The sequence below is a fragment of the Xiphias gladius genome, chromosome 16 (assembly GCF_016859285.1).
Source record: "Xiphias gladius isolate SHS-SW01 ecotype Sanya breed wild chromosome 16, ASM1685928v1, whole genome shotgun sequence".
Lineage (NCBI taxonomy): Eukaryota > Metazoa > Chordata > Actinopteri > Istiophoriformes > Xiphiidae > Xiphias > Xiphias gladius.
Genome location: NC_053415.1, coordinates 13,117,968 through 13,144,177, shown reverse-complemented (window position 1 = coordinate 13,144,177; position 26,210 = coordinate 13,117,968). Strand labels below are relative to the sequence as shown.

The window sequence follows — 26,210 nt, the reverse complement described above, 5'->3', positions numbered from 1 at the left end:
TCCTTAAATGATCAGCGATGAAGGAGACCCAACTCTGACCCTAATAGGTCCCGATACATTTTGCTGTGAAACAACGGTAAGATATCTACCAAAAGGATTTAATGTAAGCCAAGCTTCCTTTTATTCGAATACTTATTATATAGAAATGATTACACTGTTCCTATCAAGTTAGTTACTGAAATACAGTAGCGCTATGGACTATGACAGCAAAATACAAATACTGTAAGAACGACAGGACTTAGTTCAAATAATTTTTGGATTTAAATTGTAAACACAGATCAAAGTCCATCTACAAGAAATCGCTAGTTTTCCTGTATACTATATTACAAGTTGAACTTGTTTTTCTTACATACAACATATACTGTATAAAACATACTGTAGGTGAAGTGGAGGCACTTCAGACAAGACGCTTCATCCAAAGTAGCACTTGGAAATTGCCTTGTATAAGTGACTACCGGCTCCAGTATGAACAAGCCCGCTATGAAAAGCATGTCAAGGCTTCTTTCTGGTTTCACTGCAGAGAGCTACAGACATCGCTGCTCCCTTACAGGGCTGCTGCACACAAATGTGAGAGGTCCTCTCAACCAGCTGTTGTGGGGATCAGTCAACAGAGTTAACGTGACACACTTTGTAGAGAATTACACCTCTACCACAGTGAGTTTGGGGCCTATATGGTCTCGCTAATAAACCTGGACCTTGTAATGGCTGTCTGATCACTCAAACATAGGAGCAGCAGCAACGGGAGGACAAGGAAATGTCATCCAACATGGATAGAAAATGTACCTCCACCTTTGTATAAGGTTCATGTGGGCTGAGTTTGATTGGTTTCTGTGTTTGTGCCAGGGCCTGGCTTGTTAGATGTTATATGGGCACAAGACTTGACTGTATTTTTACCCACTCGGCCTGCTTAGAAACCTGGCTCTCTAACCTAGACTATGTTTATGAAAGAAGCTACACTATACCTTAAGGAGCTGCACTGTACCTGACCCAAGCAGCGTAGTAGTACATGAAGTTGCACAGTACTAATAATTACTCAAAAGCAATGGCCTGCAAGTCCATTGTTGTTATGCAAAATAAATAAATAAATAAATAAAACAGGAATGGACTTTAACTTAAAGCATAAGCCTGACTATGTACTATATCTTTGTTACTGTCAACAAATCTCGTGAAAAGACCAAAACAAATTGTGTATTAGTCCGTCTCTCCGTACTTTTCCAACTTCTCTACACTGTCTGTGGCACTAAGACCCATTCCTTTCCAATGGAAGATGAGAATCTAAATGTCCTTGTGTTGCGTCTGGGGTTATTCCATGTCTTTTGTGACATAACATTATGTACATGTCACCTGTATGACACTGAGACATGAAATATGATTAATAATGCAGCAGTCTTATTTGCATATTACTAGAATAAGTTTCATGTGGTGATTAATTTTAATTTTAAACATTAGTCTAAATTTTCCTTCTTTTGAGGTGAAATTAAAGTTGTCTAATTATAAGAATCTTAATATCTCCAGGGCCAATTCAATGCCATTTACCAAAAGGACTGTCTCTGCTACAGATGCAACAGCCAGTGGCCTTTTGTATCTTCTTCCAAAGCGGTTCCCATTGACTCAACTGATGTCTCTCATGATATCATAAAAGACACTTAAAAATACAATACTGAATCAAAATGCTTACCAACTTGAAACAATCTGTTATTATAGAGGGGAGTGAATTAATTCCTTCGCTTGCATCAAGAATTGCTTGATGCCTCAGAAGATAATTTGTCATGTAATTCTTTTCACCTACACAAATGCACCAACATACACTATGTGCTTTCTTTTTTAACCCTGATAACGACCATTAATTCATCAAGAGTAAATAAAATGTTTAGTTGGGAAGGGACATTAATTATCACATTCATCTGCTTGCTGTTTCCAAACTGGGCTATAATGAAACGTGCTGTAATAGAGATTGCTCTTGGGGAGGCAAGCTGTTTATGAATTGCTAGAGGTACAGCAGCTGCCTTCCCCCTTGAGAGATAGAAATTTATGCCGTATACCCCACTGATTGTTGAGAAGGTAAAGAACCAATAGCAGCATGTTCAGAGGTTTAATTTAAAGTGTGTTTCTCACTAGGCTGCTCACAACACTTAATTAAACTCTGCTGTTTTGGCAATGACAAATGCTGTGGTGCAGGAGGAAGCTGGGCTGCTGTGACTGAGAGGCTTTTGTAATTTCTTTCATGTGCAGCGATGGCCAGATCCAGGTCAGAAACTGTAGAATTAAAGAACTAAACAAGATTTAGACATGGGGAATGGGAGGGCAAGGGGGTGGGTGGTTACAGTCATTTCTTTCACAGGAATACATCTATTTTTTCCTCTTTCTTTATGTCCTCTTTTCTCATTTTTGGAAATTTTTGTCATTGATTTATGAGGGTTGAGATTCTGTGCCTGGTTTTCTGTGTTTATTGCCTTTCACGCTGTCATTTCCTAAGGCATGTGTCTGCAGCATTTTACTGAATGGTATGATGAATAAAATGAATAGTAGGTTCCTGCACAGCATATTCCTATTATTTCATAATGGTCTGATCCTTCTATTAAGTCTCTTAGCATGACTCTTGAATTGCCAAACTATATTTGCACCAAAGGAAGCATTAAGTTTAAAATATGCAACTAAGTGTGAAATTTAACTTCAGAGGTCTAGCATACCAGAACATCAAACTCAGAGCAGTCAACAAACTGACAGGGAGTGACTAATAGCTTTTTTTTCCTGGGTAGAAATCCAATTCATGCCAAACAGAAATCTTATTTTGTTTCTGTAATGGTATGACTGTATTACTGTGCATTTCATGAGATCCATTTAAAAGGTGGAGCCAGTCTAGCACATAGCCACTGCAGATCCCTGCCTGCTGCTGTGTTATGAAGTCGCAGAACTCTGGCTATACTACCAAGAAATAACCACAGAGATGCCTGCAAGGCACAAACAGGAGCTGGAGCATTTCATTCAATAATGTAATCCATACTTTTAAGTAAAGGACCTCAATTCTTATGTCTTTTTTTATTACTTGACTGAATAGTACCACACATTATTTTTCTGTCACATGCCAATCTTTTAGCACAGAGCTTTATCACAACTGTGTAAGTAAGTACTGATTTCACGGGCTGTGTAGCCAAGAACATACACAATCACTAGGTTCAGTTTTAAAAGGCGCTTCCCACAACACAATTACTGCCACTATTTAAACATATTTCAAGGGTTACATTCGATTTGATGTAATCTTTTATCACATTTAAATATTTCCTCTTGTCATAACCTAATAAATACACCTGCTATTAAACTTTCATGAGCTACATATAAACAAATCTGTATCTTATTTACAAATCTACATCCTGTCATATGATTGTGGATTTATTTATATCTCAATTAAAGGGAGCACAGATGGCCGTTTACATTGTACTAAGGCAAATTGTGAACACTCATCAGTGCAATACATTAATACACATGGAGAGACTGTCTTCATTATCATGTAAAAATTATATCTATCAGTACAAACTTAGTAATTCCACTAGCGTTGAAAAATGTTTTGTCTAAAACCAGATCATCAAATAATAAAAACTGAGGCATATGCTTATAGAAAATTAACGCAGTATTTATCCTGTTTTATATAGGGGTTGCAAACAGCTCCATATGTATTTTGGTGTTCTGTAAATGCCAGGGAAACACAACAGCATCCGTTGGAGTTAACGGTGCAGCACTTTTGTGTTCAGTAGCACAAATCATTAATCATGAGGCCGGCCATATTCTTGTAGTGCCTGTGCTTTCATTACTGGGCCTAATTAAACAGTTCTGTGAACTGGAATCTCAGATTCCTCTGTTACAGATTATCATTAATTATGGTGAAAGTGCTCAGAGATGTTGGACTCAATTATATTCTGCTCAACCCTGGCAGCGGGGTGATTCATTGTTCTGAGCACTCCAAAACCGTACTGTCTCTGCTTATCACCAACCTCCACTTTTGTAAATTGGGCTCTGCCAGCCAACAAACTAAGAATTATGTGCTGCTTTTTTCATTACAAACATGTTGGAGGAGCACAGACCAATTAAGGGTGGGATATTTCGTGTGGAGTGATGAGGCAGGCATTGGTGCAGGGAGATGGGGGTTGGATGGGGGGGGGTACTATAGGAATGAGCTCACCATGCTAAAGTTGTGGCTTTCTTACCATGCGTGCTGCAGCCCTCCACCAGGTCTGTTGACTGATTATGCTCAGCATGTTTCCTCAATATCTCAAAGCTCTCAATGTTTTAATGGTAAAATTAGAATTTTGACTGAATATTACATTGCTATCTCTCTGCCAGTATACACACAGATTTCTACTGTCCTGGAGGAGGCTTTAATGAAGATTTCTGTTGTACTGGGAGCTATGAGTGTGTATAGCTTCGGGGGAAGCGTTAACTTTTCATAATGTTTGTGTATGACATGCAACTTTTTATGCAGCTGAACAATGTAAATATTACTTCTATGGTCTTAGGTAGGGTACTGGGGGTCTGTGATGGAAACAGTGTGTGAATGAGATTACCGGCCACCTTTTTTTAGGGTCAAAGAATTGAGAGGAAAATCTGAATCAAAGAGAAGCAGAAGTTTGAATGGTGAGCTTAGGCCTTAGCAGTCTACACAATTTCATATGCCACAGTAGGTAGTGATTTTAATATATATGAAAATCAGCCGGAGATGTGTGCAAGTGTCTCTTGTAATATCACCAGTGGGAGATTTTCACTGTCTTACAAGCAGGACTGTTTTCGATTCCCCTCACTATAGTGTTGTCTCAGTACGACTCACAATAAAATATCTGTCTCAGTTCCATTGCTTTAAAGAATTAACGCCTTGCAGTAAAAGGGATACATTTGAGAGGAAAACAAAGCAAAGCTGAGATGTCAAAATTTTACTTTACCATATCTTTGTTTCTCTCATAGTTCCTTAAACTATGGTTGGTCTAATCCCATAATTCCCCTGGCAAAGGAGCAAGAAATGGGATTTTTTCCTTCTAGTGACATAGCGCAAGCTCATTGAAAATGTAATACACTGCTTCCAAGTCACAGGTCAGCTAGCAATCTGAATTTTAAAAGGACTGTGAATAATATTCTGTTTTATTTTGAAAATGAACTTTGTGGCCCCCATCATGAATCCAATATATGTCTTAATCTTCTGGGCTCTTGAAGCCCACAGCTCCGGAAGAAGGCCTTTGACTCCTGAACCTAATAAGGAAATCACTTGTTTTCTCATCCATCTTCCCATTTTTATAAGGCCTGACACAAAACAGTTCTTTATTTGAAAAGTAATTGATGAAGCATAAAATAAGTGTTATGTAATGTAAAGGCTTTTCCCCATCTTTTCTACGTACATATAATAATTGTGTTACGTAAGAAGCCTGAAGCACTAATACAACAAATTATTATTATTATTATTATTATTATCATCATCATCATCATCATCATCATCATCATCATCATCATGCATTTATATAAGATAGTGTACACTGTGTATGATGAAAAGATGAACATCTAAGCATCTATTGTTACTCTGAACTGAATATGGCTGACAGTGGCAGTGAATTTAAGCGTTAATTACATACTAACCTTTTCAGAATGGATATTTAGACGACTGTGTACTACAACTCTGAATGTTCAGGAAATGAAAACATCCAACGACCAATCAGTATCTACTCACATTAGCATAGTCTTTTAAAGCCCAACGCCCCAAAACATGCCACGGAAATCCTCCCCTATTTATCTTAAAATAGCCACTTAACTTTGACTGACACTAATTCTTACTACATGAAACTGTAGAATCCCCTTCATTTCCCACTTCTGTCTCTGTCAGAAAATTACAAAAGACAGAGTTTGTGATGTCCCCAGTGCGCAAACCCCTTTATTCTGTCAGATTACAGCATTTGATATGACGTAGTGCGGCATTCTGGCCTCACATGCCTGCCAGAGAGAAGGGACCTGTCAGCAGCAGAGGAGAGCAGTGCAGATCATCACTCAGACTGATCCACAGGCCCAGAGACTGTCATCTCCTCTGACTGTACAAGTCAACACAAATAAAAGTGAGGAAGCAAAAGCCATAATGGCTGGGAGAGATCCAGGCTCATTGTGGCCATTACTTTTATTCAAATCTTACAGATGACATGATGTGAAAAATGAGCCTGTGTCTAGTCGGGTGCCCATTAGTGAGTGAGCACATTATCTCCCCTTTTTCACATTGAATCTCCTCCCCACATGCAGTGGCAGATGCTTGTGAGGAGTCACTCACTTTTATGGGCTTTTGACTGTCATCCTCTTTTAAATACAGGGGCCTGCACCAGGCAGAGATGACGTATGGTTGTCAGTGCTCTTTACCTCACTGACAGATGCCTTCAGTGGATCCCTCCTTAAACCTTCTGTCTAAAACTAGGGGGGACAGCTAACCTCTTCCCTCACAGAGCAGACAAGCATGCATCAAACTGATCATTACAGCAAAGGGTGTGATTTCTAAAAATCTTTATTACCAGACAATTACAGTGCAATTTACTCAAGTATAGACTAAAGGCAATCATGAAATACAATTCCCCAAAACCCTTAAGGGTTGATACTACATAGGGAAACGAAAATTTAATGAATATTGAATCTATTATGAGGATTAGAGGGGAAGATAATTGTATATTAGATTGGTGAGTTCACATACTACAGTATAAGAACTCTATAGAAAAAAAAAAGTTTTCTTTTTTTTTTTTTTTTTTTTTTTGCTTGCAAGCCTTGATTCAAAAATACAAACAAACAAAAAAAAAAACAACATTGAATCTAGGCTCCTCTTTTGTAACACCCCTAATAGTCCTTAGGGTCCTTAAAACATCCCCCAGCTGATGAAAGAAAATCAATTACTTTGTCAAATCACTGTGTTCCTGTCACATTGTTGTGGCTGGAACTGACATGATGACCAAGTGCTACCTCAGTGCTTCATTCGCCTATATAGACTGCGAGAAGTTCTCACCACATAATAATGTACGTTATTTTCTATATATTAATATATACTAATATTTTAACATGCATACAACATCCAGACATACATCCTGATACAATCTCTAATAAATTAATCAAAGCAAATTTAGAACCATTTTAACTTAGGTTTGTCGTCACTTTCTCTAAGTATGTTTGGTGAATAAGAATACAGTCAGACTTCCATTTAGTCCCTTGCTAACAAGATAAATCTGATCTTTTCAGTGGTTGTTGGAATATAAAAAAGGTTTAAAATTTCCCAGCAGACTAATTAGAAATGTATAAGTATTTGAAATAGGACAATGTGTGAAATGGAAAATCAGAATTGACATCATAACATCAGAAAACTGAGAAGTAACTATCCAGTGGCAAGTAATGCATCAGTGTACAGTGTGGCACTGTTAACAAATATTCAGCATCATGGAAACCACCAGGGAACCTTGAGCCTATTTGAAAGTAACATATACATTATTCTACAATAACAAATACATTTAGATGCAGTACTACACAGCAAAGCTCAGAGGTTGTGGTCACTGACAGGGAGTCTTGGCTTCTCTCAGGCATGAGAGTGAACCAGAGCTGCTCAGTTCAATCTAATCTCTGACAAGAAACAACAAGCCTTTGGGACACCCCCGCGGTCCACCTCTACACCACACAACATCATAAGCAGCTGAACTCAGGGGGTTAAATCTACTGTAGCTGTCAGGGGAGAAATAGGTTTCCATTTTACAACTTCAGTGGCAGAGAAGACCATACAAAAGCTCCTCTATTTCCCTCACTATTGCTCACTCGTTTGAATCTCTTTCCTCTCTCTTCTGCTCGTGTCAGTTATCCCTCAGTACACACACACACACACACACACTCAAGGAGTTCCCTTTTGACTGCATCCCATTACTACCCTGAGAGGGCTGCACAACAGAGCTCAATGTCCCCAGTGATACCACTCAGTTCCCCACATTCCCTAGTCAAATAGTGTGGACAAACAGGGTTTGGTGTTTTAAGTGCCAGCACAGTTTTAACTCTCTCTCTTCACTTCTGTCTTTTAAATCTCCTTATCTATTTCAAGCTTTAAAAGAGAATCTAAGCGTCATAAGTGCACAACTACTTAAAGGTCTGTATTCCTCTGTAATTTGGATAACAATTTAAATAATCGTTATTCTAGAGGCCAACAATTTTACTCACAATGGTAATAGACCCATCACAGAGGATATGTAATGATACTGATTGGATGAAAAAACCTTTAAAAAAAATTCTTTAATCATGCAAATTACTGGCTACAAAACACCTCTGCGGTTTTGATTTAAAAGTCATCAAGTCAGTCAACTATCAATTCAGCAGCAATTCTACAGTATTTTTGTAGAGTAAAGCTTACTTAAATAACTGAATTTTTTCTTTCTCAGTTTTTTTTAACCATAGGTTACAATTACATTCAGTATACAATTACATAATTAACAGAGATCTGTAGACCAAAAAAAGCACTTTTATTATTTCCTAGTTCATTATAATTTAAAATATTGATGAATTTAGGGCTAATGCTGGCTTTTTGCAGATATATCAATATAGGCATTGCAGTACAAAAACACCAACGTCTGATATAAAAACAGAGTCTCATTGCAAAGTTTGTCCACCAAGTTTATTTAATTACATTTGTTATGGGTTTATTGGTAAATTAAAAAAGAAGAAGAGGAATATTGGCCAGTATATCATTATTTGAATTTATAAAAGTCTCAATTATCAAAGCCACCTCTTCAATCTTGGAGCAGTCAGACTATTATTTAAATTCTATTCTTATAAATATTACTCATGTTAAAACCTTTAACAGCAACTGAAAACATTAATGACATAGATTTACATGCTGTCTAATGGTCACCTGTGTGTAATAAATTGGTCAGTCAAGGAATTTGAGACTCACAACAGGTTTTAGTCCTATGTTTTTAATTTTGGTGGTGGGGTGACCATTTTACTTATATATGGCCAAAGACTGTGAATCTATTCATAACAGTTGTAAGGCGTGTTTAAAGAGATACTATGGATTGTTCACATGGTTCTAGATATTGCCACATTCTGTTTTGCTGCTCAGTGTTTATCCAAATATACCAGGTTCTTATGATTCCACAAGGATCTCATGCATGATTGTGCTAATCACCTGCCACACCAGATTTCCTGATTCATTTTATCCATTCATCTTGAGCAAATGTAGCGACAGCTTGCAACCTGTTTGTTTTGAGTTGTCAAAAAGGAACCAAAGGCATGTATCAACATGGAATAAATGCTACTGCAAGATGTCACCAGCTGCACATGATATGATGAATTACAATCATATGTTAATCAGCCGGAGTTGCAGTAATGGGTTGTTTACACTGCGTTCCATCACAAACCTTCTAGGACTTTTTTTTCATATACAGATACGGAATCTTGGACAGACAGGACTACAGTACTGTATAGAATATTAATGAAGAGATTCAGCTTTTTTGTTTTTGTCCTTTTTATTCTGTTTGTTTTCCAGCAGTGTAGGAACAACTAAAAATGCATTCATGGAATGTATGAAATGAAATGTGTCTTCAATGAAAAATTAACTGAGTTTGTTCAAGCGATTATAATTACTTTGTTTAGACCTGCCCGCATGTTATTGTTGTTGTTACAAAATCTACGTAACACAACTGCTGCTATGATTCTCTGAAAATATCGGAAACCTAATATTGTTTTCATCATTACCCAATGTATTTCTCTCTGACATGAATGCAAAATCATAAATGTATATGTGGGTATGTTCGTGTCTGTTGTGAGATGTTGGCCACAGAGCAAACAGCAGCAGATCCAGCAACAAGGTCAATACTAGCATAAGTACCTTTTTTATTTCCCCAGCCACCCACAGTGTGGGATCCTGCTGTTTGTCCAGCAAACTTACTAATGACTAGAATAGCCCTACTGCTTCACTATTGTTTTCTTTATTCATAGGTGGGTGAATGTGGAGGATCTAGAAGGTATTTAAAGTGATTGAATGACACTGATATGAGAATACATACATGATCTGTAGCCTAATATCTGGATATAGGTGTTTAGACAAGACAATCGATAGCCTTAGAGCGGGCCAGGTTTTACAACAAACTTACAAAATTTAATGGCTTACATTCCAAAATGCTACATATCTATTTTGAAAAAAAAAAAAAAAAACATTACCTAACAATAAGACCATGTTTGAAAAACCTGACTGTTTTTCTCCCTAATAAAAGTATTTTATAAGAAAATTAAGTGTAGTATAATTTCAAAACAGTGTATAATGTAATTTTGCATTTGCAAAATCATAATATAATCAATCTGGTTCTCAGTGCAATGAGCTGTACTCTGCTATTATGCATTACATGCACACCTCTTCAACTGTGTAAGTCAAAAACAGTAACCGTAACAGTTACCTCACAGTAATCAGTAACTAATTTTGGGTTGTTTTTTTTTTTTTTTTTTTTTTCCAACCACTGTTTTCTTGGAATCAGTTTGGACAAGAACTATTTATAAACATACACAATGTGATCATGCCATTGCAACATGATTCAAGCGAAGGGCAATTAACTATGAGATTGAATTTTTGGGTGGATTCAGAGTGTGCCACAAAAGACGCAACACACCACCTGACTCCTTTGGTAGTGCTACTATCTTACCTGCATCTTGGCTGACTGGTACAACATAACCTCCCTCAGTCATCTCAAATATATATATGGAAAATTATGTATATGGTAAAGGCACATGAAGTGTTCAAGTGTTAAGTGACTTGAGGACTTTGAGGACTTGATAAATTTTACTCAACGAAAAGCCATATCCTCAAACGGATTTATTAAATAAGTGAAACAGCAAACAAGGTAATATTTTTAGGAAATTAGAAATCACAATATAACTAAAGTAATTATTGCAGCATATGAAGTATGTGGAGGGAGGCTACTGTCTCTAAATAAATGAGAATCAAAAGTAAACAGAGACATCAGAAGCACAGACACACTTATAAACTATGCTACAACTAAATTGCTTCCACACTCCATGGGCTCAATATGCGATTTAAAAGAGCCTGGCGGTGGCAATATTCCTCTGATATGGTGTTTAGTTTTAATAGGAACCCTCAGCTCAAATATGAGCTGACAAACACAGCAAGACAAACACAGTCTCTCTCTGGCAATGAAATATACACTATCAAATAGACCTGTACCTTTTTGAATCCGCTGTGTGGGTGAAACTAAAGCGCAGAACAAACAGCATTCTGATATGGCTTTGAGGGTGATAACAGCGTCTGACAGGGCGGAGACAGCAAGCTTTGGGCTCGGTGCAAAAACACAACCTGTGATTGACATGATTCCCTGGCCTTAGAGAAGTTTACCTTTTAATAAGAGCTCAGAGAGGCCCTCTCAACAACCTGGCCCAGACTCTCACCAACAGCGGGCAATGGCTGGGGAGGTGTATGCATGTGTACTTATGTGTTTTAGGGTTAATTGTGTGTGCATGTGCAAATGCGTGTGCAGGGATGCACATGTGTGGATGTGCAAGTGTTTCTGTGTCCACTTGTAGCAGATTTCAATCAAGGATTTCAGCCCCTTCTCTTTTGGGCCGAGTTGTTTGAAGAAAATGAGTAGATTCAGGATCAAGAGCCTTTCTGGAGGAATTTAGGTCTGTTTGAGGATTATGACTTCTTCATCCTGTACAAAGCCTGCACAAAGAGCTATATGCTAGCCCTTGGAGGCTGGGCTTACCGATGCCTTCTAGACGGCGATACAGAAGTGATAAAATCCGGGACAGACATCACAGGCACAGATGTTCAAAATAAATAAGGAAGTTGAAAACTTTCCAGTTTTACTCTAGAAGAATAGTTCTTTTATCGCGAAAGAAAATGCATGGTTATACAATGTTATAGGTTTGCAGTCATAATAGGATACATAAGTAGGTGAAGAAAGTTTTTCCATCTAACGTCCTGTAATGCCTGTGAAAATGTTGCTCTTAAGCTAATAAAAATAATTGCAGGCCTGCTTAGTGCCTTTGTGAATTTCTGTAAACATTTTTCTGTACTTCTGACCATGAGTCAGAAGTACAGGGCTTGTTTCTCTTGAGTTCTCTTGAGTTCAGAGAAACAAGCCCTGCCTGGACTTGTTTCTCTGAACTCAACAAACTCTGCTGAAGCCCAACCTCCTTTTTTCTGACTTATGAACTGCAATTAGCACACCAACACATCCCCTGCCAGCTCTGATCAGCATCTTCAGGTTTGAACCATACTTCCTGCAGCATCGACAACATGCCTAATCTGTTTCTGAGGGATGTCACCACTGACCTAGCCTCCACTGAAAAGCCGACATGACTGTGATAGCCACTTTACAGAACCTTCATTAGTCATACAGCTGATGAGTGAACTGTGTCAGCAACACAGTCAGCTAGGTGTGGATCATCTCTGGTGCTCAAATCAGTCACTATTTACCCTGTTTACAGCATAACCTGAAAGCAAAACAAAAAAATCAATAGAAGATGGGGACAAATTACTGTAAGTGCCAATATTTAAGACAGCTGAGATAAAGGGCTCTCAGCTTGTAACAGATTCTTTCCATTTACCTTAAGCTTATTGAGCAGAGGGTCCGTCAATTGTTGATAAGACCATTAGTTAGTTGTTGATAAAACAATTTAGAACCACTATAAGTCTAACTAAAACAAATTGAGGCTGTTAACAGATAAGATCAACATCCAGCAATTACACTGCCTATTTTTTTTTTTTACAGTATATTCTCAGAATAGCCTTTTTTCCCTTCAATTTGGCAATAACTTTAGTTTAATTCCTAGAGCTTACCATCAGATTTAAGCATGTAAAGTGTAAGCTTATCCAACAAAATCTACCCTGTAAATCCTGCAACCCTTTATACTGTAAGTTGATCTATAAGCTTATTATGCACGAAAAACCTGCATTCAGACACCACATTACCTGCACACCTGGCATAATAGAATACAAGCATTTAACCTTTTCTTAACTAATCTGAAATCTCCTACCAAGATTAATAGGTATCACCAATAACTTTATTATACTGTTAAGCCGATGAAAGTATCATATAAATGACTAAATTCCTGGGAATATTTTTGGGCTAGAGGGTTGTTATGTAACATGCTATGGTACACAACACTTTTAAAAAGATACAGACACACTGATCTCAGCCATTTTCAACAGTATGCGAGTCTGAAGAGTGCCAGCTTTGTTGAGGAAGGTTGCCGGACTTTGTTCGACCCCAGAGCAGTGTGACTCTTGGAACTGTGGTTCCACTGTACTTTCCACTTATATTTTTTGTTCTTCATCAAGTAAACGCATCCCCATACCATTTCAGCCAAACAGACCAAGCAAGGCGATCATTGAAGCCACGAACAAGCAGGAAAGAGGAAGTAGCATCTCCTACAGACAGTCACAGCAGGGGACAAACTAACTATAGCCACATCAATGACTAACTCTCACAGCAAGGACACCTCCCTTCACTTTGAAAAGGAAATAAATTAAACAACAAAAGGGGACACTGACATTCACTTTCTTTCAATTTATTGCACCAAATAACTGCTTGTCATATGTCCAGCACAGGATCATTGTTGAGCTCAGTGGCCAGTAAGACAACAGTGAAATGAAGAAGCATTTTAAGAACACAGTTCCCTTCCCAGCAGGAATGATGATTGCTATATGGATTCGTAGATGAACCAGAAAAAGTTACTTCATCTACTGGCCTAATATGGTCATTCTCACACAGGAGGAGACACATCTTTGTACTTCTTCATGCATTACACACACAATCAATAATGGAAAAATATACACTGTGAAAGGCCTTAGTCGCACTGCCTACAAGCAGCATTGATAAATGATTTTGTGCCAGTTATGACAGCAAGGTGCATGCAGTGAAGAGAGTGGAAGGCCTTTTTAATAGTGCAAGAAGAGAATTAAATCAAACCCAGGAGGGCCTCCACTGGAAAGGAGAGATGCTGCATTTTGCTGCTCTAAATCAAAGCTCTACTTAAGCCCGGCCCTCTCTTTCCCCATCTTTCTACATTATCAAAGGAAACCTGTCACTGCTGTCTATGGGAAAGTTTACAAATCATGATTGATCAGATGGAGGATCTCTAAACACCTGTGTGGGAAAATAAGCATCCCCTGCATTATTATTTATAGGCCAAAAAGTTTTTTTAGTCCACCTTTAAGTTCAGAAAGTATCTAAAACACTGTACATATATAAAATTTTTATTTACATTTTTTTATCCAGTGCATAATGTTTGATTAATGGCTTAAATTCTTAAAAATAGAAAATTGAAAGTGATTATATACACAATATAATTACCATTTTCCCTATGCCCTCTGTGTACCTATGTAATTCATGTACAAACAATGTGCCCATTTCAAGTCCACAGAGTAAAACCCTGTGGAACACAGTTCCTTATTATCCCAGGGAGGGGAAAACAAAAAAGGGGCTTAAAAAGGAGTGAAAAGTTTCCAAAGGTCAAAAATTAATCAAACTCATTACCTGTGGAAGAGAAGGATCCAGGTTGCTGCTAACTCGTTTAGCAGATTTTTAACCTCTATTTTCTTTTCAAAGGGGCTGGAGATTCCCAAAGGAGCAGAAGTCCATGACTCCTCATTTACAACTGGATAAATGAATCATAATGATCCTCCTAGGCCTGCTGAAAACACAAACATCACAGTTTTAAAAACAGAAACAAAAAACTGCGTAAGGCACATACATGTAGACAGATATCATTATATCATGTAGAACTAAATACCGTATTAATTATTTTTAAACCTTAGACTTTATATGCCTCAAGAACCCTACACAACAACCCAGTTTCCAGCCACATTGTGCAGTACAAAAAGGCAAAGCCACTCCAGCTGGGGAGAGAAAATCCTGCCACCAAGGCCACTGGCTACGACTTTATCCATTAAATACTGCAGAAGAAAACAACAGAGCAAAAGCTGTATGAGGGGAAGAAGGGAACCCAGGATGACAGGCAGTCCACTGTCTTGTGTCTGTTCCTAATGCAGAACTTTCTCCTGACAGGAGCTTCTTATTGAGGAGAGACACTGATGACAGAAAGAGGGAGACGGTTGGATACTTAGGCCTGAATAACCACAGAGCTTCTTTATGTATTGGAAATATATTAGGCAACCATTACTGCAAATATCTTCAAAATACTTAGCTGTCAGTGGGGAGCAGTGTGTGAATACATTTTGCTGAGTGGTGAATGATGTTGTCAGACACTAAAACTAAGTATATAATTAAAGATTACACCTGTATGTTAACTGTGAAAATATTTGATTCAACAAAAACACTGATTAAACAGATAAAATACACAGTGAAATGTTCCGTACATTGTACATGGGCAATAATCATTAACAAGGTTTAACATCTTGACCTAATTTTTAGGTATTATTAATATTAATCTCTTAACATTTCAGTTCCATGTTTTCTTTTTTTTTTTCATAACAGTACTGACCTGAAAAAGGAAGCTGAAATTAATTTTTTCTAAAATCAGGATCAGTGTAGATTGTTATTTTTCACAGGGAAAGAAATACAAGACAGTATTTAGGGTAATTTCTCATGCATAAATAGCTGTGAGACTAATTTGAGTTGATTTGGGTTGTTAGGTTTATGGCCTAAACATGCCGATTGTTTGAGAGTAAAATTCTGACTGTGCACAGAAATGTAAAGAGACCACTACGATTGACACTAAGTGTCCATATGGCAACACAGTACACTGGTCATTGAATCTGATAAAACCTACATAAACAATTAATATCTTACTCCATCCCACTTTCTGTTAAAAAAGTAGGTTCTTTATCATAATCTGATTGTTTTTATTTAACAATTAAAATCATTGCAAAATTTCAAAAAGGCAAAACAAATAATGCTTTTCATACTAACCTGCATTTTAACATGTTAGACCTAAACATAAAAAAATGTTTTATTATCATTTAAAAAAAAAAATGTTAAACTTGAGTTGTATTTACACCACAAGGAAGAGAGAAAAAAAACAAAATCACAAAAAACAAGAAAACCGTTAATGCTCTAAGGGAAGTCCAGGCTGTAAATGTGCACAATATTCCACATTATATACATGTCATTTCAAAGTGCACTCCAAGTGACGCAGTGTCAAATCTGTGTGACAGATTTAGGTGAACGCTGGTGAAGGGAGCCCTGCGTGGGGAGAGCGGCTTAGGGCTGACTCAAGCAGCCAGTACAAGATCTCCAGCAGGCAGAAAGGAGCCCTTCTCACTGCAGAGCTGCTGCCTGTCCAGCCCACCAGCACTGACAGCCAAGCAATAACATGACACCTTTGCCATCTTCTGACTGTACTGTGTTTACACACAACTCTTTGTGTCAGCTTTTGGGGCCCATACAAAGTTACAAGGCAGTACATTTGCTGAGAGATTGACAAGAACGTGAAGCCAAGGCACAGTTTCAAAAAAGCTGCAAGGGCCAGTGTCAAGTAAACTATGTATTTTTAAAAAAAGAAGACGATATCAACATGTGAACATACCAAATAATATGGAGACTGATTGGGTTTATAAACTTAGTGGTTTATAGAGTCTGAGGGATGTGAATTGTGACATTGTATGAGACACATATGTTGTTGGGGCTTCGTATTTGGAACAAATATTTTTTCTGCATTTTTAATGTAATGTCTCCCTCTTTTGGCAGACGCTGTAGAGTGAAAGCAGGAAACAAAAATTAATGAAGACAAATAACCTTTGGATTAGATGTACAAAACAAGAGGATTTTTATCATAGCAGACCTTTATTTGTATGTTGATTTAAAACTGTTTGAGTTTTTGTAACTCTAAGAATAACCAGTGTTTTTACGTATTATTTGAAGTGTGTACAGTGAAAATGGAATTTAAGTATTTAATTATTATTTCAATTCACTGGGACATGGGAGCATTTTAATTTAAAATGTAATCAAATGTCATATTTTTCTTGAGTTTGATCATCGTTGGTTAACCTAAAGTTATAAGTGTGATCTCACTGAGAGCTGGAGGTGGATAAGTTAATTCTGAAATATGGGAGCTCCCTGACATCTAGTGGACAAAATGTAGACTGCTTCTGGAGTAGCAAAGGCCTACTGCAATCCGTGTGCAAAGTTTAAAAGGCCATTGGTGGAGAGTAACTAAATACATTTACTCATGTACTGAATTTAAGTAAAATTCAGAGGTCCTCATACTTTACTTGAGTATTTCCATTTTATGCTACTTTATACTTCGACTCCACATTTCAGAAGGAAATATTGTACTTTCTACTCCACTACATTCATTTGACAGCTTTAGTTAATAGTTACTTTTAAGATGAAGATTTTGCAAAATTGATACTATAACAAGCTTTTAAAATACAACACATTCTTAAAGATTAAACCAGTGGTTTCCAACCTTTTTGGCTTCTTAAGTCTTACAAAAAGCAGCAACTTTACGTCGGTGTCACATTTCAGATGTCTGAGTTGTTAACAGCTCCACCAAATAGTGATTTTCCCCTCGAAACTTCTCACATGGTTTCATTTCAATAAATATTCAATAAATAAATATTCAATAAATAAAATCAAAGGTAGAGAAAAATCTAAAAAACTGAAAACAGATTTGTGTATCAGAACATTGTTTTTTTCTCTATTTTCTTCTCCCATTAATCATCTCTTGACCCCTCATATTTATCTGGTGTCCCTGTATATAAAACTATATATAAAGTAGTTCAATCCAGCTTCACCTCCAGCAGCTACAACAGTAATATGCTGCTTACACACTGATGCTTCAATATTAATCATCTAATGATGTCAGATATGATATCGGTCAATGGGACCAAACCAGTACTTTTACTTTAATACTTTAACTACATTTTGCTGCAAATACTTGTACTTTTATTTACTTTTACTTACGTATTGAGCTATTTTATTGATGCTGATGTTGGTACTTACCGTGTTGGTTTGCTGGTATTATGATGTCGCCCAGTCATCTGCACTCCTGCATCTTTGCTTTGTTTACATCAAAAACCACTGTAAATAAGTGTTGACTTTATTTTGTCATTTTTGAAATTTTGTAGTTGTATGTGAGTTGTGTCTTCCTTCCCATAATGTCAAATAAACAAACCAATAAACAAACAAAACTAAGCACACCACAAATTAGTCCCTGAAACATCACCACTGAGGTAAACAAATGTCTGCTTTACACAGGTAGTATTTAATGTAGAGATATTGATCTTAATTGGATTATATTTACAGTCCAGACTGTAAGTATCTGGACACATTTTTTCGTTCTTCAAGCTCTGTGCTTCTTTTTTTTCCAAATGAAATAATCTGTACTACAAACTGCAACCTCTCCTTTCTGTTTTGTTGAGGTTTACCAGGGCTTTGCACCATGTGGTGAATTCTCTGAGGTTATGGTCATTCATGGAGAGCATTCTTGACTTGCTTGTCTTGTCATAAAAGGCTTTTCCTCACAATGTAAATGATTTTCTTGTCATCCACAAGTCTACCAAGTGGTTTGTCATTTTCTAGTTTTCCTGTACACAACTGCTTATTTTGGTAAACCAACTGATTTTGATATGTTCTCTGATGGGGTTTTGCATTTGTTTCGAGCCTCATTATTGTCATCTTTACTTGTATGGTCACCTTTATTGTATATATTGACAGACAACTCCACCTCAATCTAAATGGCAACTCTCTAATCTTAATCAACTCTGAGTCACGTGTGCTTTTTCTGTGCATGAACTAATGTTGAAATGACACACAGGCGCCCAAGAAAGCTTTAGTAGCCAAGTGTCCAATTCATTTTAAACCCTTGCAATTAGAGCACTATGTCTTAAAAGGGCTGTATCTCCCACACACTTCTTTCATTACTGAATAAAGCTGAGACTGAAGCTGAACTACTTACGGTCTGGGCTGTATATTGTACAGGTGTTGCTTTTCTTCTCTCCACTTCTTTAGCTGACATAAACAACTTAAGAGGACATAAACTGATTTTCTACAGTGCCAGAAAATCCCAAACTTTTCCAATCTGTCCAGCAATTTACTATAGTCAATAATACCGAACACAGCACTACAGCTACATACAGTAGCACTAAAACTGAAAGTCTGCCAGAATCAATATTTCAATCAATATAAGAGCAGACTCAATTTTGGTGGGCCAAATTCAAGATTGGAGATTGTGAAAGTAATTGACGCCAAGAAGTTGTTGAGTGGAGGTAGGTTTACACAGTACGGGCCAATAATTGTTAATTACTAAGCCATCCAGGTTATAGGCTTAATAAATGTAGTTTTCACAGCCTTTACCTGAGAGAAGAGAGCAGAGCTATTGGCTGCCGAGCAGTTTAAAAAAAAAACATTGTTTTAAAAAGCTCAAAGGCACAGTATAAAACCAGTAGGTGAAGGTCTTGGATATAGTACACATTCATTAAAAGTCTTGTAGGCCTTGGAATTAAAGTGTGTCACATTACCGAACCAGTTCAAGTTGTCTATTTCAGTGACAATGGCATTTTCATTTAATAAGTAAGCACGGTTATATTGTTGAAATACGTTTTTAACAAAAATAAAAGGCATTCTCGGGAAATTATTAGGAAAATTACCAACAATATTCCATAGTCACTTTAAATTGTTAACATAAGCAAAATTGTTTTTTTTTTGTTTTTTTTATCTTAAACGTTTAATTTAAAAAAAGTATCTACCTTTAAAGTTTGCACAGAGATGGCCTGAACAGTGACACGTCAGTTTGGGGTGAGCAGGATGTTACTAACTAAGCTAACACTAAACTAACTAGCTAACGTTGGCTGGTAACGTTATTCCTTTCTGCACTCGGTCACTGAGTCAAATACAAACCTTACTAACTTTGAAAAACAAATCAGGCTGTTTACAAAACTTACCGCTGCTTTTAATGCTTTTCCAGGTTACTCGAGGACTCCTCTGTCCAGGTTTTGATCCAGGTGGGGAAACAAAGATTTCGACCATAGACTGTATATAAACCCATGTAAACCTACGCCTTCACAGTCTATGGTTGTGATCGATGATGACCCTGGCATTCAAATTATGATAGCCGGAAGTGACACACATCGTTACTACTCCTGTAAAATGCGTCACCAAAATTTAAATTGCATTATCAGGTGAATTTACTCAGACATAAAGCCGTCTTTTTAAATTTTATTAAATATAATAGAATGTTCATATTTTTCTTATGCTGGAGGTAACAATGGACATCTCACTTCCTGGCTTATTTTATTTACTTTATTTATTTGTTTATTTTTCTGCTTAATTTTCTTGCTTGTGTGTCTGCTTTGCTCTGCTGAGGTCATAAGGAGGTGGGAGATGTAGGTGGGTAGATTTTTGATATTTTTGTTAGTACTCCGCTTTTCTTGATCTCTTTCTCTCTGCCTTTTTTCACATTAGTAGTGGAACTTGAGTTACTTTAGCGTACTTTCAGGGACTCCTTTCCCACACAAATTTTTGGGCCTACAAAGCAGGGGAGTAATTCAACTGTCTCAAAAGCTGACACTTCAACTGATGTCTTTAACTGCTTTCACATCAGCTGACCCCTCAACTACTTTCACAGCTTCCACTTTGACTGATTATTCAAGTGCTCTGAATATTCAGCCAATATTTCAGCAGCTTTCAGTGCTTACTCAACTGACAGTTTAACTACTTTCAGCTCTAAAACCTAAACGGACATTTCAGTTACTGCCAGTGCTTACATACCAGCTGAAACCTCAACTGCTTACAATGCACACTATTCAAGTATCTCCAGCACTTTTAGTTTAAAAGCAATTTCAACTGCTTTCACTACCATACTTCAACTGATAATTCAACTGCTTTTGTCTCTTTGTTTTTAACTGAAAGTTCAACTGTGTTCAGCACTTGCACTTCAATTGCTTTCAGCATCTACATGTCAACTTATGCTTCAGCTGATTTTCCCTCCTTACCTTACAGACCAGCTACTTTAATTTACCGTTTAATTCCTGCCAGTGCTTACATACAAAATGACTGACACTCTTATTATTAGTGTCAGTTCAACTGACATCTCAGCTACTTTTATCTCTTCTTCTTCAGATGACAATTTAGCTTCTTTTTACTTAACCATAGTTTAGTTTATGTATTTACTTGTTTCAAAACAAAACCTTGGACAATAAAAAAGTTTATTTAAATTTAAATGTTTAAATTCAGCATAAGAGCTGCTTGTACAGTCTTTCCTGTCTGTCAACACCTTAGTGTAAACAGGAAAATGTTGAATAAAGTCTGAGCTCAAACTACTGCAGTGTATCCCCCATGTATTGATAACACAAATATTAGACCTGATTTAGTACTTTATTTCTTACAATAGTGGATTAGAGTCGCAAACAGTCTCTCTTCTCTAATAATCGCTATTGATCGCGCAAAGAAACAAACAGGGACAGCCTCCCTTGTTTGAGGTCTTGATTTGCTACTCAGCAAATTACTTAATTGGTTTTAGGGTGCTGTTTTCCGTGCCGTTTTTACACCCATTGATTGCATTAGATGGAGGTCAGATCAGGAGAAAGCTAATGTTGTATTAGTGTGTATTGAATGGCTGGTGGAGCACCACATGTGTGCCTTCTATTTATTGGCCACCACTGCTATAAACAGAAAAAACCTAGGTCCTAGGTACACCCGTGCACAGTTTTTCAAGGTACTTGGTTGTTGCATTTCTTGGAGAACTTGCCAGTTCCTCTGTGGATTCAATCTGTCTCAGTGTCTTCTGACTCCTCATGTAATCCCAGACTGACCCAGTGATGCTGAGGTCAGGGTTCAGTGGGGGCCAGAGCTTCTCTTGCAGGACTCCTTGTTCTTTTTGTTGCTGAAGACAGTGCTTTATGACTCTGGCTGTTTGTGTGTTTATTAATTTAGAAGTTTGAATTTTCCCAACCTGGATTTACACAGTACTGCATATCAGCATTTTCTAAATCTTATAATTACTATTTTTCGTCTCTTTAATCTATGTATAGAGGTGTTATCTAAGTATAGAATCCTCTCTCAAAATGGCAAAGATTAAAATTTCTTATGTAAAAACAGTTGAAACAAGTGTGAAGCATGCCATATCCGAAGAAGCTGAAAATCTGCTTGCTCCAACCATACAATACCTTAGTCTACTTCTGCTTAAAGAGAATAAAGAAAAAAGTAAATCACAATAACTGATTGTGGAGGGTCTGTACTGGCTTATAGTAAGGTACCTGGCAACGTTGTCATCTTTATGCTGCTACCCGTCTGGATTGATGAAGTCCCAAAGAATTATTAGTGACATATGGTCTGAAGCTAATACAAACTGCATTCAGCAGGCTTCATCAGTCCACTTTGTCTTCAGCATGAGCGCAGCTGGAGAGAGTGAGATTTGAGGTGAAATTCTGGAGGAAAGGCAAGGAACATCATACGGAGGTTACTAGCTGAGCTTCCCCAACTGAAATGCCTCAAGCCCAGTGGGAGATGAGAAAGGCTAACAAAAAGCAATATAGATGAAAAAAACACTATCATTTCTATCATTAATGCTTCCAAAAAGAATCTGAAAAGAATAATACTTCAACTCAGTGAAGTTAGTTTGAACTGTGAAATGATGTTGAAAATTATTCTTCTGTGCATTAGATGGCACTATTGCTCTTATAATGTGATGGTTGATACTACAGTCAAATCACAATGTTTTCTAGTCGGCATTACTGAGACAAATACTAAGCATAATTGCTATCAGCAAGTTGAAGAGGGTTTTGCTTTTCACCGAAAGCATATTGCATGTTGTGCGTTTGTTGTACAATATAGTCACAGTGATGCAAGTTTCAGTAGCGATGGATGACATGCGTATATTATGACTTCACTGCTGAGCAACAGAGAATTACTGTTAAGAGCATTAAGAACCACTGTAATATAATTGGTAAGAAACATGGAAAACACTACCTACCAAAGCAAGTCAACATATGACTATTACAAAAATTACAAAAAAAATTACAATCTACTGAGATTTTCAAATCTATATCAATGGATTCTAATGCTTATGTATATAAAATACTCAACTGCACAGGCACATCAGCTCAAGAGGCACTGCAAAATTTTTGGTGATGTATAGAATTTGACATGTCTTAGATAGTTCCTTTTCTTCTGATATCTTCTAACTCTGTAAAGGTTGGCTGGTCTGCTTCGTGTACTTGGAGTTGATATTGCACAAGCCCAGTGTTGTCATTTTAAATGAAGATGCATGGTGCTAACAGGCTTACATCCTGGAACCACTTTGCCTGCATGTGTTCTCGGTGTACTGAAGGAACATCTTGCATTCCCTTCCATATTAAACATGCTATAGGTTCCCAGTTTTATAAAGAGTAGAAACTGTAAACACGTAGCGAGTCTTGATTGTGTTCATGTATTATTTGTTATTATTTAATCGCAGAGGAACAGACTTATAAAAGACAGATCGTGGAAATCCTATTTGCTTGGAAATATCTGTTAAGGTAAATGAAAGTGTCAACACTGCCTCATAATAAATGATTCAGAAAGCGAGATAAGTATTTTTGTACAGAGTGCCATAGGAATATGGTGTTTACATCATAAAAATATGTTCTGGATATTATAGAAAAAGCATAGAAATACATTAAAATCCCTTTGATGTCCTTAAAGGTTACAACAAATCTTCCAATATTTCATCTAATATTTAATGAGATAACATTATGTGAAGGCAGCACCCTGATGTACAATTCAATTATCTAGAGAATTTAAATTATTTGCAAAATTATTCAGCAAACACCGACTGTAGAAACACTGATTTCATTACTGAGAATTTTCATCTTTTGCTTAGTTGCTTTTTAACCTATATTTAGATTTGAACGACTGACTTTTTTCTTTTTCACTCTTTGAAAAAGCGTTATATTATGTAGTAAGTAAGGGTTTTGAACTATGACTCTACTCTGAACACATTGCATTAGGTGTATACAGAATGTCCAAAATAACAAAAACATATGTTTTTAATACGTGTTAGGCTTAGTGTATAAAAGTAAGTCCTGAAAATCAAAGTATTACTACAAGGTTGTTGTCCTCTTCGAGCTATGTTGTCTGAATGATTTCCCCACAAATCTGAGATCATTTCCAGGTGTACAGTATGAACAGCATGAGGTATTATGCAGGGAAGAGTGAAATGCTTTCTCACAACCCCTACAGAGCTTCTGCACCTGACAGAGCTCGTCTGACAGGAGAACTGTGTCTCATTATAGGTGACTCATTATCTGCTCCACTTGGTGTGTGTGTGTGTGTGTGTGTGTGTGTGTGTGTGTGTGTGTGTGTGTGTGTGTGTGTGTGTGTGTGTGTGTGTTTTTGCCTATGCATTAGCACGTGTGCACAGCTGTGTGATATGACATTTTTGCTTTGAGCCTACTAGATAGTTATGAAGGCATCATGTTTTATCCAAACACACTGTGACCATCATAAGGGAGGCAAGTTTCATAAATTGACCATTAAGTGACAACAGGGAGAATGGAGGTCAGCGTTTTACTAAATGTGATAATTTTCTGACCTTTACTGCATGTCCACTGTTGTAACTCACACACCTCCTCACATTTTCTCTCAAAATGTGACAACCTCTCCGTTTCTCTTCCCGTGAACTTTCTTCCTCTATATTTTTACAGCTGTGTAACCCTATCAGCTCTTCCTGTGGCTCTGCCTCCGTGGAGAAACCTGTTCTCAGCCCCCAGTTTTCTGATTTAAATAGGTGGCGTGGGTGTGTGAGCAAAATACCACGATTTTCATTGGAGTGGCTGTTAAGGATGATATTAATTAGCATAATTGCAATGACCATGTGGACTGAGATTATTGTGTGGCTGCTAGGCTGTCTGTTCTATTGTAGCTCTTCTTGGAGCCTGTGGATTGCTCATTGACTCACCCAGCAGTAGCGTTTCCTAGCAACACCTCTTGAATGTACTGTACAGTACTTCCCCATCGCATGGGCGCCTTTAATAATCTGCTTTGCTATTTCCATGTAAGCTTTGTTAAAAGATTTATGGTGCATTTGAAATTGTGCTTTCTTGCTGCTGTTCTTTCAGTGTATGGCAGTAAACCGTGTAGATTCAAAGGATAAAGTATCATTTACAGCAGGGCTTTCCCATGCATTACCCTCTATGACAAGAGAATTAACATGATGCAAGAATGTAAGGACTCCAGTTCATTCAGTGAAGAGAAAAATGCTGATCAGTGTTCATTACTCTGAATGAAATGTCCCAGAATAATAGTAGTGCTCTGCTGAAGTATGGCTTTGACCTGTGCAGTTTCATTAACTGTGCCACACTCCTGATAGACAGATTTAATAAGTGAGGATAATTTCACTAAGGGACCTCACTGTCATGACGAAGCTGTCTGAATGCATACATCATGGTGTTACACAATGCGGCTACGCTATGGCCTCAATTAGGTGTATTCTGGTAGAGAAGTCCTACATTTTACCCAATAACTAAATGCAATAGTCCCCAGGTTCATAATAGCGCAGTCTATAAAATGGAGTGCAATAGAAAGCTATGAGCTGAGGGCAGTAGGAATTGAGAGAGGTTATCTGTTTGCATGTAATGAATCCTGGCATTACCTGTATTGTTGTTGCCTGAGTCCGGCTGTGAAATTTATGGCCCATAAAAAGGCTCCTCATCATGTGGCTGACAGACAGTGTACATTCTCCAGGACCGGAGATCATGACCCTGTTGCCTTGTGAAATTGCGAATGAGATCTCTCTGAATCATCATGCAGGGAATCTGTCTGCCTGTGGGTTGGTATGGAGACCTCAAAGCTTTGGTCTTGGCATCGAATTGTGTTTTTATATTTTTATTTTCCAACCCCCTCACCCCCTCACCTTAGCGTTATCCCGGGTGATATATTTGGAGTCCTACCACAGTTATTGCCCTGATCCATCCATGCACAAATACTGTATATTCTTCAGCTGGATCAGCTGCTACATTTTCTAACTAACTCGACCTCTATAAATATAAGGGGCTACAACTTCTCAGCATGCAGCAGAAGGCCTCTCAGGAGCACAACGCGTTTTCCCGCACGGTATTCACCTTGCCGCTCGTCCACCTCTTCATATTATTCTGTTTTATTCATGCCTCATATTAAACTTCCTCTCCCATCATCACAAGCTAAGCTAGACCCATGATTGCTGCTTGACTGCATATGTATCATCCACGATCTTTGTGTCAGACTCAGAGTTACCTCCTCTGA

At 37.5% G+C, this 26,210-nt stretch overlaps 1 long non-coding RNA gene across 1 annotated transcript in view; it reads right to left on the bottom strand.

Annotated features, from left to right (window-relative positions):
- Positions 1-20,055, bottom strand: part of LOC120801684 — a 61,469-nt gene extending 41,414 nt beyond the window's left edge. The window contains exons 1-2 of the long non-coding RNA XR_005709122.1: positions 19,895-20,055; positions 14,526-14,682 (exon numbers count right to left, since the gene is read on the bottom strand). This is a non-coding gene — a long non-coding RNA (uncharacterized LOC120801684). The remainder of the gene's footprint in view (positions 1-14,525; positions 14,683-19,894) is intronic.
- Positions 20,056-26,210: the final 6,155 nt, after the last annotated feature.